This window comes from Meles meles, chromosome 12, assembly GCF_922984935.1.
Source record: "Meles meles chromosome 12, mMelMel3.1 paternal haplotype, whole genome shotgun sequence".
NCBI classification, from domain to species: domain Eukaryota; kingdom Metazoa; phylum Chordata; class Mammalia; order Carnivora; family Mustelidae; genus Meles; species Meles meles.
The window spans coordinates 53,224,468-53,237,501 of NC_060077.1; the positions used below are offsets into that span (position 1 = coordinate 53,224,468).

The 13,034-nt window shown below is 39.5% G+C and overlaps 2 pseudogenes; both read left to right on the forward strand.

Moving 5' to 3' along the window:
• The first annotated feature begins 8,327 nt into the window (after window positions 1–8,327).
• On the forward strand, window positions 8,328–9,571 carry LOC123953895 (annotated as a pseudogene).
• Window positions 9,572–11,203: 1,632 nt separating this feature from the next.
• Window positions 11,204–13,034, forward strand: part of LOC123953896 — a 29,361-nt pseudogene continuing 27,530 nt past the window's right edge.

Below are 13,034 nucleotides of genomic sequence, written 5' to 3' on the forward strand. Positions count from 1 at the left end.
AGATCACTTGAAAATTACCTGTGAACATATTTCAAATTTTCTCTGAAATTTTAATAGTGGCAAATGTATAGCTTTGAAACATACTACTAGTGTTTCCATATCTACCTCTACATGCACACAAATATACACATGACATTGAATAAATGAATAAAACATACAACTCAAAAAGTTTGGGAGAAACTGAAATAAAATTAAGAAAGTAGTTTGAAGAGCATAAATATAATTGTGAGCATAGTTAAAATTTTTGAAGATTTAGTGGAGATGGGGGTAGAGGGAAATTCTACAAATCTAATCAGGTAAAAGATAAAGTAGTTTAAAAACAACAAATGAGATATGACTACATATATACAAACAGAAAATGTATGAGACGAAAGTCGGTTGCACAAATTGAAATATATCAATGAAATGGAAAAGTTTATGAGTTAACATCTAATTAATCTAAGAAAGAGGAACTATATACACACAAATAAATATGTAACAAAAAATAAGTGTTATTAAAGAAATGCTTCCACAAAAGCCATTGCATGCCAATGAATTTAAAGTCTTTTTTTTTTTTAAATTCCCCAATAATAGATAATTCCTCTTCCAGGGAAATATTCTAAGGAAAGGAGACATATCTGAGAAATGCAGATGAATATTCAAAAGACATCCATTGAGGTACTATTTATTATAGATAATTTGGAAATCTTAGCATATATTATATATATATATATTATATACATATATTGTAAATCTAATTCAAACAAAAGCTGTAGATCAGCCTTAATTCTTTCTCTTATACTTAACATGCAATCTGTCAGAAAGTCATATTGGCTCTACCTTCAAAATAAATCCCAAATAACCAAACCATTTATATTTATCACTTAAACCACTACCATTCTGCCCTGAGCCACCATCTTCTCCTGCCTGAATTCTGAAGTAGCCTCTACCTGTTTTCCCGGATTGCAGTTTTGACCCTCTACCCCAGAAGGTGCTTTCCACAGGGCAACTAGAGAAATCCTGTCAAAATATGTATCTAAGCATTTCATTTTTATGATCAAAATAATTCAATTACTTTCCTATAAACTAAAATAAAATTCAAGAACCACCATGGGTTATAAGATCTTGGTCCCCCCTGGTTCTTTATTTAATCACTATCAGACCTCCTTATCCATTGGGTTTCTCCAGCACTCTTAACTCCTTGATGCTTCCTGAGCCAGCCAAACAAGTGCCTCAGGACTTTACTTTGCATTTGCTTTCCCATCTGCCTGGAACTACTTGCCGTCAAAAGCCAAGTGATGGAGGAGGAGTCAAGATGGCGGAGAAGTAGCAGCCTGAGACTACATCAGGTAGCAGGAGATCAGCTCGATAGCTTATCTAAACATTGCAAACACCTACAAATCCAACGGGAGAGCGAAGAGAAGAAGAACAGCAACTCTAGAAACAGAAAATCAACCACTTTCTGAAAGGTAGGACTGGCGGAGAAGTGAATCTAAACCGACGGGAAGATAGACCGCGGGGGGAGGGGCCGGCTCCCGGCAAGCGGCGGAGGAACGGAGCACAAAATCAGGACTTTTAAAAGTCTGTTCCACTGAGGGACATTGCTCCAGGGGCTAAACCGGGGTGAAGCCCACGCGGGGCCAGCGTGGCTCCAGGCCCCGCAGGGTCACAGAAGGATCGGGGGTGTCGGAGTGTCGGAGAGCTCGCAGCTATTAGAACGGAGAAGCCGGCTGCCAAGACAGAGCCGAGGACTGAACTCTCAGCTCGGGGTTACCTTGAACTGGTCGCGGGCTGGGTGAGCTCCGAGCGCGGCTAGAGGCTGGGGATACGGGAGTGATTGGGTGCTGTCCTCTGGGGGCGCACTGAGGAGTGGGGCCCCAGGCTCTCGGCTCCTCCGGGCCGGAGACTGGGAGGCCGCCATTTTCATTCCCGTCCTCCGGAACTCTACGGAAAGCGTTCAGGGAACAGAAGCTCCCAAAAGCGAACCCGAGCCGATTACTTAGTCCGGCCGCCGGTAAGGGCGGTGCAATCCGGCCTCGGGCAAAGACACTTGAGAGTCACTACAACAGGCCCCTCCCCCAGAAGATCAACAAAATATCCAGCCAGGACTAAGTTCATCTATCAAGGAGAAAGCAGATTCAATTCCTAAGACAGCAGAGCAATTCCAGAGGAGGAGAAAGCAAAGCACGGAACTCATGGATTTCTCCCCATGATTCTTCAGTCTTGCGGCTACTTCAATTTTTTTTTCTTTTTTCAATTTTTTATTTTTTTTTCTTTTTTCAAGTTTTTTTTCTTTTTTCTTTTTTCTTCTTTGCTAAATTTTTTAAAAGTTTTACCCTTTTCTTTTTTAACGTTTTTTGACTAGTTCATCTAAATATATATATTTTTTCATTCTTTTTTATATTTTTTTATTTGTTTTATTTTTTAAATTTTTTTCTTTTTCTTTTTTTTTTTCTTTTTTTTCAGAACCTGTTTTTTATCCCCTCCCCCCCCCCCACAATTTGGGGTCTCTTCTGATTTGGTTACAGCGCATTTTTCTGGGGTCTTTGCCACCCTATTAGTAGTTTATTTGCTCCTTCATATCCTCTTATCTGGACAAAATGACAAGGCGGAAAAAATCACCACAAACAAAAGAACAAGAGACAGTACCGAAGGCTAGGGACCTAATCAACACAGACATTGGTACTATGTCAGATCAAGAGTTCAGAATGACGATTCTGAACATTCTAGCCGGGCTCGAAAAAGGCATGGAAGATATTAGAGAAACCCTCTCTGGAGATATTAAAGCCCTTTCTGGAGAAATTAAAGAACTAAAGTCTAACCAAGTTGAAATCAAAAAAGCTATTAATGAGGTGCAATCAAAAATGGAGGCTCTCACTGCTAGGATCAATGAGGCAGAAGAAAGAATTAGTGATATAGAAGACCAAATGACAGAGAATAAAGAAGCCGAGCAAAAGAGGGACAAACAGCTACTGGACCATGAGGGGAGAATTCGAGAGATAAGTGACACCATAAGACGAAACAACATTAGAATAATTGGGATTCCAGAAGAAGAAGAAACAGAGAGGGGAGCAGAGGGTCTATTGGAGAGAATCATTGGAGAGAATTTCCCTAATATGGCAAAGGGAACAAGCATTAAAATCCAGGAGATGCAGAGAACCCCCCTCAAAGTCAACAAGAATAGGTCCACACCCCGTCACCTAATAGTAAAATTTACAAGTCTTAGTGACAAAGAGAAAATCCTGAAAGCAGCCCGAGAAAAGAAATCAGTAACATACAATGGTAAAAATATTAGATTGGCGGCAGACTTATCCACAGAGACCTGGCAGGCCAGAAAGAGCTGGCATGATATATTCAGAGCTCTCAACGAGAAAAACATGCAGCCAAGAATACTCTATCCAGCTAGGCTATCATTGAAAATAGAAGGAGAGATCAAAAGCTTCCAGGACAAACAAAAACTGAAAGAATTTGCAAACACCAAACCAGCTCTCCAGGAAATATTGAAAGGGGTCCTCTAAGCAAAGAGAGAGCCTAAAAGTAGTAGATCAGAAAGGTACAGAGACAATATACAGTAACAGTCACCTTACAGGCTACTAATGGCACTAAATTCATATCTCTCAATAGTTACCCTGAATGTTAATGGGCTAAATGCCCCAATCAAAAGAAACAGGGTATCAGAATGGATAAAAAACCAAAACCCGTATGTTGCCTACAAGAAACTCATTTTAGACGCGAAGACACCTCCAGATTTAAAGTGAGGGGGTGGAAAACAATTTACCATGCTAATGGGCATCAGAAGAAAGCTGGGGTGGCAATCCTTATATCAGATCAATTAGATTTTAAGCCAAAGACTATAATAAGAGATGAGGAAGGACACTATATCCTACTCAAAGGGTCTGTCCAACAAGAAGATCTAACAATTTTAAATATCTATGCCCCTAACGTGGGAGCAGCCAACTATATCAACCAATTAATAACAAAATCAAAGAAACACATCAATAATAATACAATAATAGTAGGGGACTTTAACACGCCCCTCACTGAAATGGACAGATCATCCAAGCAAAAGATCAACAAGGAAATAAAGGCCTTAAATGACACACTGGACCAGATGGACATCACAGATATATTCAGAACATTTCATCCCAAAGCAACAGAATACACATTCTTCTCTAGTGCACATGGAACCTTCTCCAGAATAGATCACATCCTGGGTCACAAATCAGGTCTCAACCGGTATCAAAAGATTAGGATTATTCCCTGCATATTTTCAGACCACAATGCTCTGAAGCTAGAACTCAATCACAAGAGGAAAGCTGGAAAGAACCCAAATACATGGAGACTAAACAGCATCCTTCTAAAGAATGAATGGGTCAACCAGGAAATTAAAGAAGAATTGAAAAAATTCATGGAAACAAATGATAATGAAAACACAACAGTTCAAAATCTGTGGGACACAGCAAAGGCAGTCCTGAGAGGAAAATATATAGCGGTACAAGCCTTTCTCAAGAAACAAGAAAGGTCTCAAGTACACAACCTAACCCTACGTGTAAAGGAGCTGGAGAAAGAACAAGAAAGAAACCCTAAACCCAGCAGGAGAAGAGAAATCATAAAGATCAGAGCAGAAATCAATGAAATAGAAACCAAAAAAACAATAGAAAAAATCAATGAAACTAGGAGCTGGTTCTTTGAAAGAATCAATAGGATTGATAAACCCCTGGCCAGACTCATCAAAAAGAAAAGAGAAAGGACCCAAATCAATAAAATCATGAATGAAAGAGGAGAGATCACAACTAACACCAAAGAAATACAGACAATTATAAGAACATACTATGAGCAACTCTACGCCAACAAATTGGCCAATCTGGAAGAAATGGATGCATTCCTAGAGACATATAAACTACCACAACTGAACCAGGAAGAAATAGAAAACCTGAACAGGCCCATAACCAGTAAGGAGATTGAAACAGTCATCAAAAATCTCCAAACAAACAAAAGCCCAGGGCCAGACGGCTTCCCAGGGGAATTCTACCAAACATTTAAAGAAGAACTCATTCCTATTCTCCTGAAACTGTTCCAAAAAATAGAAATGGAAGGAAAACTTCCAAACTCATTCTATGAGGCCAGCATCACCTTGATCCCAAAACCAGACAAGGATCCCACCAAAAAAGAGAACTACAGACCAATATCCTTGATGAACACAGACGCAAAAATTCTCGCCAAAATACTAGCCAATAGGATTCAACAGTACATTAAAAGGATTATTCACCACGATCAAGTGGGATTTATTCCAGGGCTGCAGGGTTGGTTCAACATCCGCAAATCAATCAATGTGATAGAACACATTAATAAAAGAAAGAACAAGAACCATATGATACTCTCAATAGATGCTGAAAAAGCATTTGACAAAGTACAGCATCCCTTCCTGATCAAAACTCTTCAAAGTGTAGGGATAGAGGGCACATACCTCAATATTATCAAAGCCATCTATGAAAAACCCACCGCAAATATCATTCTCAATGGAGAAAAACTGAAAGCTTTTCCATTAAGGTCAGGAACACGGCAGGGATGTCCATTATCACCACTGCTATTCAACATAGTACTAGAAGTCCTAGCCTCAGCAATCAGACAACAAAAAGAAATTAAAGGCATCCAAATTGGTAAAGAAGAAGTCAAACTATCACTCTTCGCAGATGATACGATACTATATGTGGAAAACCCAAAAGATTCCACTCCAAAACTGCTAGAACTTGTACAGGAATTCAGTAAAGTGTCAGGATATAAAATCAATGCACAGAAATCAGTTGCATTTCTGTACACCAACAACAAGACTGAAGAAAGAGAAATTAAGGAGTCAATCCCATTCACAATTGTACCCAAAACTATAAGATACCTAGGAATAAACCTAACCAAAGAGACTAAGAATCTATACACAGAAAATTATAAAGTACTCATGAAAGAAATTGAGGAAGACACAAAAAAATGGAAAAATGTTCCATGCTCCTGGATTGGAAGAATAAATATTGTGAAAATGTCTATGCTACCTAAAGCAATCTACACATTTAATGCAATCCCTATCAAAATACCATCCATTTTTTTTCAAAGAAATGGAACAAATAATCCTAAAATTTATATGGAACCAGAAAAGACCTCGAATAGCCAAAGGAATATTGAAGAACAAAGTCAAAGTTGGTGGCATCACAATTCCGGACTTCAAGCTCTATTACAAAGCTGTCATCATCAAGACAGCATGGTACTGGCACAAAAACAGACACATAGACCAGTGGAACAGAATAGAGAGCCCAGAAATCGACCCTCAACTCTATGGTCAACTAATCTTCGACAAAGCAGGAAAGAATGTCCAATGGAAAAAAGACAGCCTCTTCAATAAATGGTGCTGGGAAAATTGGACAGCCACATGCAGAAAAATGAAATTGGACTACTTCCTTACACCACACACGAAAATAGACTCCAAATGGATGAAGGACCTCAATGTGAGAAAGGAATCCATCAAAATCCTTGAGGAGAATGCAGGCAGCAACCTCTTCGACCTCAGCCGCAGCAACATCTTCCTAGGAACAACGGCAAAGGCAAGGGAAGCAAGGGCGAAAATGAACTATTGGGATTTCATCAAGATCAAAAGCTTTTGCACAGCAAAGGAAACAGTTAACAAAACCAAAAGACAGCTGACAGAATGGGAGAAGATATTTGCAAACGACATATCAGATAAAGGGCTAGTATCCAAAATCTATAAGGAACTTAGCAAACTCAACACCCAAAGAACAAACAATCCAATCAAGAAATGGGCAGAGGACATGAACAGACATTTCTGCAAAGAAGACATCCAGATGGCCAACAGACACATGAAAAAGTGCTCCACGTCACTCGGCATCAGGGAAATACAAATCAAAACCACAATGAGATATCACCTCACACCAGTCAGAATGGCTAAAATTAACAAGTCAGGAAATGACAGATGCTGGAGAGGATGTGGAGAAAGGGGAACCCTCCTCCACTGTTGGTGGGAATGCAAGCTGGTGCAACCACTCTGGAAAACAGCATGGAGGTTCCTCAAAATGTTGAAAATAGAACTACCCTATGACCCAGCAATTGCACTACTGGGTATTTACCCTAAAGATACAAACATAGTGATCCGAAGGGGCACGTGTACCCGAATGTTTATAGCAGCAATGTCTACAATAGCCAGACTATGGAAAGAACCTAGATGTCCATCAACAGATGAATGGATCAAGAAGATGTGGTATATATACACAATGGAATACTATGCAGCCATCAAAAGAAATGAAATCTTGCCATTTGCGACGACGTGGATGGAACTAGAGCGTATCATGCTTAGTGAAATAAGTCAATCGGAGAAAGACAACTATCATATGATCTCCCTGATATGAGGACATGGAGAAGCAACATGGGGGGGTAGGGGGATAGGAGAAGAATAAATGAAACAAGATGGGATTGGGAGGGAGACAAACCATAAATGACTCTTAATCTCACAAAACAAACTGGGGGTTGCTGGGGGGAGGTGGGATTGGGAGAGGGGGTGCGGGCTATGGACATTGGGGAGGGGAGGCGAACCATAAGAGACTATGGACTCTGAAAAACAACCTGAGGGTTTTGAAGGGTCAGGGGTGGGAGGTTGGGGGAACAGGTGGTGGGTGATGGGGAGGGCACGTTTTGCATGGAGCACTGGGTGTTGTGCAAAAAGAATGAATACTGTTACGATGAAAAAAAAATAAATAAATAAAAAGGAAAAAAAAAAAAAAAAAAAAAAAAAAAAAAAGCCAAGTGATTTTACTTCTCACTTCATTCAACCCTTTCCTCAAACATTATCACCCCAACAAAAAATCATCCTTGGCAAACCTGTTGAAAATACCAAAAAAAAAAAAAAAAAAAAAAAGCCATTATTTTCTATCACTTTATCTGACTTTACCTCTTCATAATGCTTACATTAAATTATACATTTATTAACTTAATTATCTCTCCCCTCCCACTAGAAAATAAATTCTATTAGAGCAGGTGTTTGTTTGTTTGTTTGCTTTGCCCTTGTATCCACTATTTAGAAGAATCCATGGGAATATAAGAAGAGCTCAATAAATACTTCTAAAGGAAAGAATGGATAAAATTAATAACATTCAGGAAATGTAAATGTGAAATGTGAAAATTATGGTTTTACCCATATGATTGCATTTTATTTATTTATAAAATAGATGCTAAGATAATGAATACTTGCTTTCCCTGGTGTGATTCTGTTCTGCTTGGCTCTTCTCTGGCATAGTAGTAGTTTATCTATATTTGCCTTCTTCAACTTCCTATGCGTGTGCCACCACCCCATGGAAGATTTGATGGACATGAACATGAGCCCTCTGAGGACCGAGATCTAACTTTTCAGTTGTGAACTAAAGGCTGACAAAGATTACCATTTTAAAGTGGATAATGATGAAAATGAGCACCAGTTATCTTAAAGAACAGTCATTTCAGGGGTTGGGGCAAAGGATGAATTACACATTGTTGAAACAAAGGCAATGAAGTACAAAGGCAGTCCGATGCAAGTCACAACAGAAAATTTGAAAATGTCTGTATAGCCAAGGTTTCCCTTGGGGACTCGGAAATAACACCACCTGTGGTCTTACCATTGACATGTTGTTCAGGGTCTGTGCATAGCGGTGGAAAGCACTTAGTAGCTGTGGGGGAAGATGCTGAGTCAGAAGATGAAGGGGAAGAGGATGTGAAATTCCTTAGTCATCCGTAAAGTGCTCTAACTTTGGAACTTTAAGAACATTTCCAGAGAAAAGCAAAACTTGGTGCTGTGGAAATGATGATAAAGATGATGGGGAAGAAGAAGAAGGAAGGAGAAGAAGAAGGAAGAAGAAGAAGAAGAAGAAGAAGAAGAAGAAGAAGAAGAAGAAGAAGAAGAAGAAGAAGAAGAAGAAGAAGAAGAAGAAGAAGAAGAAGAAGAAGAAGAAGAAGAAGAAGAAGAAGAAGAAGAAGAAGAAGAAGAAGAAGAAGAAGAAGAAAGAAGAAGAAGAAGAAGAAGAAGAAGAAGAAGAAGAAGAAGAAGAAGAAGAAGAAGATGATGATGATGAAGATGAAGAAATAGGAGGAGGAGGAAGGGGCAGTGGCGGCAGCGAGGGGGAGGGTTGAGGAGGGAGGAGGGGGAGTAGATGATGATGAACATAATGATGAGGAAGAAGCTGAAGAAAAAGCTCCAGTAAAAAACCTATATGAGATACTCTAGCCAAAATTGCAAACCAGAATGAAAGAAACTCAAAACTATCCACATGAAGATCAAAAGGTACAGGATCAATAGAACAGGAAAAAACTCTTCTTAAGACACCCAAAGGACCTAGTTCTGTAGGCAAAAATGCAAGTAAGTGTAGAAAAAGGTGGTTTTCTTTCCAGAGTGGAAGCCAAGTTCATCATTTATGTGAAGAATTGCTTCCAGATGACTGACCAGGAGTTTATTCAAGATCTCCAGCTTTGGAGCAATCTCTTTAAGAAAATAATTCAAAAGTTTGTTAAAATTTTCCATCATTTCATTTCTGTAACAGTTAATATCTGGATATCCTTTTTATAACACAGAGTGAGACTTTTCCCTACCATGTCTGATAAATGTTGTCTAGGTTCCAGTGCCAAGAATGTGTTGTCCCAAATGCCTGTCTACTTTTTATTTTTTTTTCTCATTTTATTTATTTTTTCAGCGTAACAGTATTCATTCTTTTTGCACAACACCCAGTGCTCCATGCAAAACGTGCCCTCTCCATTACCCACCACCTGTTCCCCCAACCTCCCACCCCTGACCCTTCAAAACCCTCAGGTTGCTCCAACCTCCCACCCCTGACCCTTCAAAACCCTCAGGGGAACCCTCCTCCACTGTTGGTGGGAATGCAAGCTGGTGCAACCACTCTGGAAAACAGCATGGAGGTTCCTCAAAATGTTGAAAATAGAACTACCCTATGACCCAGCAATTGCACTACTGGGTATTTACCCTAAAGATACAAACATAGTGATCCGAAGGGGCACGTGTACCCGAATGTTTATAGCAGCAATGTCTACAATAGCCAGACTATGGAAAGAACCTAGATGTCCATCAACAGATGAATGGATCAAGAAGATGTGGTATATATACACAATGGAATACTATGCAGCCATCAAAAGAAATGAAATCTTGCCATTTGCGACGACGTGGATGGAACTAGAGCGTATCATGCTTAGTGAAATAAGTCAATCGGAGAAAGACAACTATCATATGATCTCCCTGATATGAGGACATGGAGAAGCAACATGGGGGGGGTAGGGGGATAGGAGAAGAATAAATGAAACAAGATGGGATTGGGAGGGAGACAAACCATAAATGACTCTTAATCTCACAAAACAAACTGGGGGTTGCTGGGGGGAGGTGGGATTGGGAGAGGGGGGTGCGGGCTATGGACATTGGGGAGGGGAGGCGAACCATAAGAGACTATGGACTCTGAAAAACAACCTGAGGGTTTTGAAGGGTCAGGGGTGGGAGGTTGGGGGAACAGGTGGTGGGTGATGGGGAGGGCACGTTTTGCATGGAGCACTGGGTGTTGTGCAAAAAGAATGAATACTGTTACGATGAAAAAAAAATAAATAAATAAAAAGGGAAAAAAAAAAAAAAAAAAAAAAAAAAAAAGCCAAGTGATTTTACTTCTCACTTCATTCAACCCTTTCCTCAAACATTATCACCCCAACAAAAAATCATCCTTGGCAAACCTGTTGAAAATACCAAAAAAAAAAAAAAAAAAAAAAAAAGCCATTATTTTCTATCACTTTATCTGACTTTACCTCTTCATAATGCTTACATTAAATTATACATTTATTAACTTAATTATCTCTCCCCTCCCACTAGAAAATAAATTCTATTAGAGCAGGTGTTTGTTTGTTTGTTTGCTTTGCCCTTGTATCCACTATTTAGAAGAATCCATGGGAATATAAGAAGAGCTCAATAAATACTTCTAAAGGAAAGAATGGATAAAATTAATAACATTCAGGAAATGTAAATGTGAAATGTGAAAATTATGGTTTTACCCATATGATTGCATTTTATTTATTTATAAAATAGATGCTAAGATAATGAATACTTGCTTTCCCTGGTGTGATTCTGTTCTGCTTGGCTCTTCTCTGGCATAGTAGTAGTTTATCTATATTTGCCTTCTTCAACTTCCTATGCGTGTGCCACCACCCCATGGAAGATTTGATGGACATGAACATGAGCCCTCTGAGGACCGAGATCTAACTTTTCAGTTGTGAACTAAAGGCTGACAAAGATTACCATTTTAAAGTGGATAATGATGAAAATGAGCACCAGTTATCTTAAAGAACAGTCATTTCAGGGGTTGGGGCAAAGGATGAATTACACATTGTTGAAACAAAGGCAATGAAGTACAAAGGCAGTCCGATGCAAGTCACAACAGAAAATTTGAAAATGTCTGTATAGCCAAGGTTTCCCTTGGGGACTCGGAAATAACACCACCTGTGGTCTTACCATTGACATGTTGTTCAGGGTCTGTGCATAGCGGTGGAAAGCACTTAGTAGCTGTGGGGGAAGATGCTGAGTCAGAAGATGAAGGGGAAGAGGATGTGAAATTCCTTAGTCATCCGTAAAGTGCTCTAACTTTGGAACTTTAAGAACATTTCCAGAGAAAAGCAAAACTTGGTGCTGTGGAAATGATGATAAAGATGATGGGGAAGAAGAAGAAGGAAGAAGAAGAAGAAGAAGAAGAAGAAGAAGAAGAAGAAGAAGAAGAAGAAGAAGAAGAAGAAGAAGAAGAAGAAGAAGAAGAAGAAGAAGAAGAAGAAGAAGAAGAAGAAGAAGAAGAAGAAGAAGAAGAAGAAGAAGAAGAAGAAGAAGAAGAAGAAGAAGAAAGAAGAAGAAGAAGAAGAAGAAGAAGAAGAAGAAGAAGAAGAAGAAGAAGAAGATGATGATGATGAAGATGAAGAAATAGGAGGAGGAGGAAGGGGCAGTGGCGGCAGCGAGGGGGAGGGTTGAGGAGGGAGGAGGGGGAGTAGATGATGATGAACATAATGATGAGGAAGAAGCTGAAGAAAAAGCTCCAGTAAAAAACCTATATGAGATACTCTAGCCAAAATTGCAAACCAGAATGAAAGAAACTCAAAACTATCCACATGAAGATCAAAAGGTACAGGATCAATAGAACAGGAAAAAACTCTTCTTAAGACACCCAAAGGACCTAGTTCTGTAGGCAAAAATGCAAGTAAGTGTAGAAAAAGGTGGTTTTCTTTCCAGAGTGGAAGCCAAGTTCATCATTTATGTGAAGAATTGCTTCCAGATGACTGACCAGGAGTTTATTCAAGATCTCCAGCTTTGGAGCAATCTCTTTAAGAAAATAATTCAAAAGTTTGTTAAAATTTTCCATCATTTCATTTCTGTAACAGTTAATATCTGGATATCCTTTTTATAACACAGAGTGAGACTTTTCCCTACCATGTCTGATAAATGTTGTCTAGGTTCCAGTGCCAAGAATGTGTTGTCCCAAATGCCTGTCTACTTTTTATTTTTTTTTTTCTCATTTTATTTATTTTTTCAGCGTAACAGTATTCATTCTTTTTGCACAACACCCAGTGCTCCATGCAAAACGTGCCCTCTCCATTACCCACCACCTGTTCCCCCAACCTCCCACCCCTGACCCTTCAAAACCCTCAGGTTGCTCCAACCTCCCACCCCTGACCCTTCAAAACCCTCAGGGGAACCCTCCTCCACTGTTGGTGGGAATGCAAGCTGGTGCAACCACTCTGGAAAACAGCATGGAGGTTCCTCAAAATGTTGAAAATAGAACTACCCTATGACCCAGCAATTGCACTACTGGGTATTTACCCTAAAGATACAAACATAGTGATCCGAAGGGGCACGTGTACCCGAATGTTTATAGCAGCAATGTCTACAATAGCCAGACTATGGAAAGAACCTAGATGTCCATCAACAGATGAATGGATCAAGAAGATGTGGTATATATACACAATGGAATACTATGCAGCCATCAAAAGAAATGAAATCT